This window comes from Rhinopithecus bieti, unplaced genomic scaffold (genome assembly GCF_001698545.2).
Source record: "Rhinopithecus bieti isolate Rb0 unplaced genomic scaffold, ASM169854v2 scaffold_19553, whole genome shotgun sequence".
NCBI classification, from domain to species: Eukaryota; Metazoa; Chordata; class Mammalia; order Primates; family Cercopithecidae; genus Rhinopithecus; species Rhinopithecus bieti.
In genome coordinates, this window is record NW_016809546.1 from 531,635 (window position 1) to 538,314 (window position 6,680).

Below are 6,680 nucleotides of genomic sequence, written 5' to 3' on the forward strand. Positions count from 1 at the left end.
TTTTTTTTTTTTTTTTTTTTTTTTTTTTTTTTTTTTTTTTTTTTTTTTTATTAATTTTTTTTTTTTTTGTCTTGCTTCTTTTTTTTCAACATCATGTTTGTGAGTTTCATTCATGTTGCTCATTCTCACTGAAGCACATGATATATCACAGTTATTTAAATATATTAAAATTTTTTGTGGGGGCACTTGATTTTTTTTCCAGTTTTGGCTAATACTAATGCTACTGTCATAGATATTTGTTTTTCATGCACTTAGGCGAACAAATTTAATCGGTTTTGCTAGGCATACACTTAGAACGTCAATGTCACAAAATGTGGTATATTTAGCTTCAATAAGTAATATACTTTGTCAAAGTAGTTGCAAAAATTTATACTTCACCAGTAATTTATGAAGCTTGCAATTGTTCAACATGTTCTCCAACACTTGCTGTGGCTTCATCTGCTTCTCATTTTGTCATCTACCTTTCATTCCAATGCATGTTGAATTTATATTTTAATTTGCATTTCTCTAATGAATAACGAAGAGGTCTATATTTTCTTTGTTGAGCTACATGTTGATCTTTTGACTACTTTTCTAATGAGTTATGCTAAGGTGTTATCCTATTGATTCATTAGCATTCTTTCTATATTCTGTATATTTTTCAGACGTGAACATTGCAATATCATCTCTCAGATTGCTTTACCTTTTTACTCTTTTAATTGTGGCTTTTTTAACAAATGTGTCTAATTTTAATGTACTCCAATTTTTCATTTTTTCCCTTTGGAATAAGCACTGTCTGCATTGTTAAGAAATTTTACCTGTGCAAGGATATTAAAGGTTTTCCTTTTATGCTTTACTCCAGAAAATTTAATGTTTTACAATTCACATTTGACTGTAACATTTATCTGGAGTACTTTTTGTACATGATTTGAGGCAAGAGTTGAGTTTCATTTCTTATGAATAGACATGCAGCAAATATTTGAAAGATTATTCTTTTAAATCTGTAATTCAGTGTCAATTTAGACAACCTCAAAACATCTTGCTTCTACAAATAGATAGTAAGTTTGAGAAAAGAATGGAAATGTTTCCTTACTTTCTACTGAGTATATTATTAACACTGATCAATGATTGAAACTGGTCAGTCAGAGAAAGGTGATTTAGTACACACTGTTTATTACATTAGTATAACCTTTTTTTTTTTCTATTTTGGACACAGGGTCTCACTCTGTTGCTCAGGTGGAGTACAGTGGCATATTCACAGCTCACTGAAGCCTCAACCTCCTAGGCTCAAGGGTCCTCCTATGTCAGCCTCTCAAGTAGCCAGGACTACAGATATGCACCACCATGCCTGCCTAATTTTTAATTTTTTGTGGAGATATAGTCTCACTATGTTACCCAGGCTGATCTTGAACTCCTGGACTCTAGCAAGCCTTCTGCCTCACCATCCTAATATTCTACGATTACAGGTGTGAGCCACCATGACTGGCTGTTATATTTTTAATTGGATATTCTGCTTGGAATAAACACACATTTTTCTAATCTGGAAACACATTTTCTTATTCCACTTGATTAAGTTGATACTTAGAACAACTCCTGTAATCCTATAACTAAAAAACAATTCTTTAACTGAATTTATTACCACTTTTATTCTTTGTTGCTGGCTATCTATTAAATTAATCAAGCATTGATAACACTTGTATACAGAGCCTAGTACATATTAGGTACTTAAGAAAATCTTTTAAATACATAAATAGAGACAAACATACTGTTTTCCAGATGCTGCACTCATAAGAAAGGTAATGTGTCAAAAATCAAAAGATGAGAGATATATCTCTTAATACTCTATGTGTGCTAGCTTATTTTATATCAACTTTGTATGTTTTTGCATATTCAAGTGTATATGTCTTCTATATATCTACTATGCAGTCCCTACATACATATTGATTGATAGGGATAACTTAACACAAAAGTTAGCATCTCCTCAGGTTGGGGATACATTTTCACCTGTGAATATAGTGCAACAAAAATGTCATTATTGGCTGGGCACAATGGCTCATGCCTGCAATCCCAGTACTTTGGGAGGCCAAGGCGAGTGGATCACTTGAGGTTAGGAGTTCAAGACCAGACTGGCCTACATGGTGAAACCCCGCCTCTACTAAAATACAAAATTAGCTGGGCCTGGTGGCGTGTGCCTGTAATCCCAGCTACTCGGGAGGCTAAGGCAGAAGACGGGCTTGAATCCGGGAGGTGGGGGTTGCAGTGAGCCGAGATCAAGCCACTGCACTCTAGCCTGGACAACAGAGCGAGATTCTGTATTTAAATAAATACACAAATAAATAAATAAATAAATAATTTTTTAAAATGTCATTTATCCCTAAAGACGATCCTATAGCAAGGGTGGACAACTTTAAATATCACTAAATAGCCTCACTCTGAGATGGCTCCTATTTGTAAACTGTTACCATGATAAATTCTGAGGACATTTCTGACATGCAGTGAGGTTGTTTACCAAAATTTGAAGGGCTACTTTAAAAATACATTACTGAAAAATTTGGTAACATATAATCCAGCAGAAATCATTCATTTCTTCATTCGTTTATTCATTCATTCATTCATTCATTCATTCAAGCACCATGTTAGAAACTGAGGGTAAACAATGATAAATGGCTATGACATGCTATTTGTTCTCATATATCATTCTTGAACAGAAAGGAAACCCATTTTGGTTTCTAAGTGCCAAGGGAGAGGTAGGCTAATTCTAAGGTCAAGGATGCTAGAGGAATACATATTTAGTTGAAGTTTACACCTTCAGGATAAAGATCCTTCCTCTCTCTCTCAAACATAATTTTTTTCCTTTACTTCAAGTTGAGCTGACACTTACCTGTGGTGAAGGAATACAAATACTAATAAAGTACAACTAGAGGTCTTTTTATTCAGCTTGTTGAATATGCATTGCCAAAACCCAAGTACCATATACAGTAAAATATAATATACTTGATATATAGCCCTTCATACTCAAGGTATCCCAAAGCACTTTACAGAGCAATGACTTAGGTAATGTAGTGCAGTGATTGTGTTGGCAAACTTGACTGTCATTACTAACTCAGCAATAGATCATACTTTAGCCTTGAACATTATAACCTGTTCGAGTGAGAAAAGCAAGTTAGCAAAAATTTTAAGCATTATATCCTGATAGCTTTTTAAACTGACTTCCTATATCGTGATTTTTTAAGTCTGATGCTGTACTTAACAAACTATTGCTTTTATCAAAATTGTATCTATAAGATGATCCAGGTATTAGTGAAACCACTTCATTAGATTATCTAAAAAAAAAAAGGAAAATATTATGCTCTAACTGAAATGTAGAATGCAATTGAAGTTTTACAGATGTAAATCCATTTTTGGAATAAAATTTTCCTGTGTTTCACAGATAAAGTGAAGGAAGTTTGTATATTTTTGGTTTCTGTTGGGAATATCAAGTGCTGAAAAGTATCTACTTATTATAATATTTTATTAATATCTGTTACACACAGTTCTATACATTTAATTTATTTTACTTTCAATTTTCATAATAGCCTTGTAAGGTAGACATTATTACCTTCATCTTACAGGTAAAGAAACTGGTGCAGAGAGATTAGGGATCTCACTCAAGGTCACACTATTAATAAGCATAAAAGTAGGTTTTAAACCCTGCTCTGTCTTGCACCAAAAAGGAGCAAAAAAAAAAAAACCTTCCTCTCCATCAAGCTGTCTATGAAGTGTAAAGACAAGGAATGTGTTGATTATGATGCTCTTAAAATTGAAATTTGAAAGTAGTTTGACAGTAACGCAAATATGTCTAGGTTAAGATTATATCTCAGATATAAAACATAAAACTCTAAAGAAGACCTTGTTGCAGTAAAAAAAACTACTTTTACAAATAAAACTATTTTAAAGCTTCAAAAATAATCTCAGCTATCTCCAATGTTCAGAAGCAGTCTCTAACTACTGAACGTAAAGGCAGACTTATTTAACTGGATGTTAATCAATGGGAGGCTAGAGGCAATGTCTAAATGTTGTCTTGTCATTGTTATCTGACTTTATATAGTATTTGGTCATGAAAATAAGATTATAAACTTAAATAGTATTCATTGCCTATTACATTTGAGATTCTAAGCCATGGACTGTGGAATTACAAATATGAACTAAATAGAGATACTGCACTCAAGAGGTTCACATTCTAGCCTGTTTGTACATACATTTCAAAATGTTGGAATTAATAAGAAGAAAGAACAAAGGAAAAGGTACTGAGACTGCAAACAATGAAAGACTTCCAGGAGTGAGATCAGGGAAGACTAATATTAGAAGGTATATTAGTTGAACAAGTGTCCAAGTACAATGTGCACTAGAAGCAAGCATTATGTCATCTTTTCTCTCAAAAATTTTTATTCTTCCTCTGTTTCATATATTAACTAAGAACATCACCATGTATTTGGATACTTGTGCAATAAATCTACACTTCACTTCTGACTTATCTTTTTCATCATATAGTCCATCTAAAATGCAATTCTGTCCATTCTAGCTGCGGAATGTATACATTTTCCCACCTGCTGTACCCTAAATTCACCATTCCCATTATAGTTCAGAATTTGTTTATCTGTCACTTAGATTGATTCAAGAGACTATCCATGTATTAACTTGCCACATGTTTTTGTTGTTATTTTTGTTTGTTTGTTTATTTGAGACAGTGCCTCACTCTGTTGCCAAGGCTGGAGTGCAATGAAACAATCAAAGCTCTCTGCAGCCTTGAACTCCTGGGCTCAAGTGATTCTCCCATCTTAGCCTTCTGAACACCTATGACTACAGGCATGCACTGCCATGCCAGACTAATTTTTTTTTTTAAATTTTTTTGTAGAAGGAGGGTCTCTATCTGTTGTCCAGGCTGGTCTTGAACTCCTGACCTCAAGTGGTCCTCCCACCTGGACCTCCAAAAGTGCTGGGATTACAGGCATGAGCAACCACACCCAACTGAACTTGTTACATTTTAATCTTCTCTTCACCCGCTAGCCAAAATTATATTTCATAATGTAAGCGTCAGTATGTCTTTCCCATGCTTAAATTACCATGTTAGTCCTCCGCTTCAAGTTTGAATTTCTTATTTATTTTATTGGATGTTTATAGCAACTGCTTAGCTCTCTAGCATCATTTCACCACTTTCCACCTTACCTGGTAAGCTTCATTTATCTAAGGTAAACTTGAAATTTTTAGAACACAGTTGGCTTCCTAGTACCAAGACTCCTACAACATACTATTCTCATTTTTTAAATACTCCCACGACACATACTTATATTTCAGATTTCAGGTGAGTTTTCACTCTACTCAGCTCTCATATTTAGTAAGTTTTATAGGAAATCACACATGGCTTCATGTACTTTTGCTGTCTTCTTTATGTAGCTGTCTTCTACAATGGCATTTTCATACTCTGTCATCAGCCTCTGTAAACCTCAATAGACTAAGCATCACAAGAGCGTACCTAGAATACAGTGGCTGCAAATACCTATGAGTGGGAAGAATTAACAACAAATGTATTAATTTTTCCATCTCTGCTCAAGATTTTTATTTGTTAAAGTAGTTAAAACTCAGCTACATAAAGAATAATTTGTCAATATCAATTACCAACATTTTATAATGAATTGAAGAGATTTTGTTTTTTTTTCATTCAGTGTACAACTTCCCTAGGTCATAAGCTCACTTGCATAGTGTCGTAGACAGAACAAGGGCCTCACAAAGATGCCCATGTCCTCATCCCCAGGATCTGTGAATATTTGCCTTCCATGGAAAAAGGACTTTACAGATGTGATTAACTGAGGGGTGTTGAGATGAACCATTATCCTGGGTTATCCAGTGGCCCAATGTAATCACACATATTCTTATAAATGGGAGGCAACAAAGTAAAAAAGCAGCTGTAGAACATGTGATGACGAAAGCAAGAAATTGACATAATGCCTGAAACAATCCATAAGCCAAGGAATGCAGACTACCTCCAGAAGGTGAAAACAGGCAAGAAAGCAGATTCTCCCTTAGAACCTCAGAAGCAGCCAGCACTGCCAACATCTTAATTTTAGTCCAGTGAGACTGATTTCAAACTTGTAAATTCCAGTACTTTATGGAAATAAATGTATGTCATTCTAAGCTACTAAATTTGTTGTGGTAATTTCTAGAAGCCATAGAAAACTAATACAGGTACTGGCGGTCACTTAGTAAGAAATAAATCATATTTATTGTATGAATAAAGCAAAATCCTAAAGGCATACCTGAAAAACAAAGAAATGGCAAAGTCAGTGTAAAGAGTCCATGGTCACAGATTATTTATCCATTGTTTTGGGAATGATGGTTAGAAATAATTTTAAGAAAAATTGCAGATGTAAACAGAAGTACCTGATGAGTTGAAAAGTGTAGAATAGAAGTTGTGTTTCTCATAGTTTAGCATGTACCAGGAACACCTGAATTTTTGATGCAAGAGGTCTGTGATGGAGCCTAAAAGTGCGTTCTGACAACTTCCAAAGGAAGCTACTGCTGTTGATCTGTGCTGATGGTCCACGTGTTGAGTCATCTGGATCAATAAATATTTTGTACTTTTGATTAACCTTGTTTTCATCATCAAATAATGTTAATAGCCTGTCTTTTACATGTTTTCAAACATCTCTTATGTGGCTTTTATG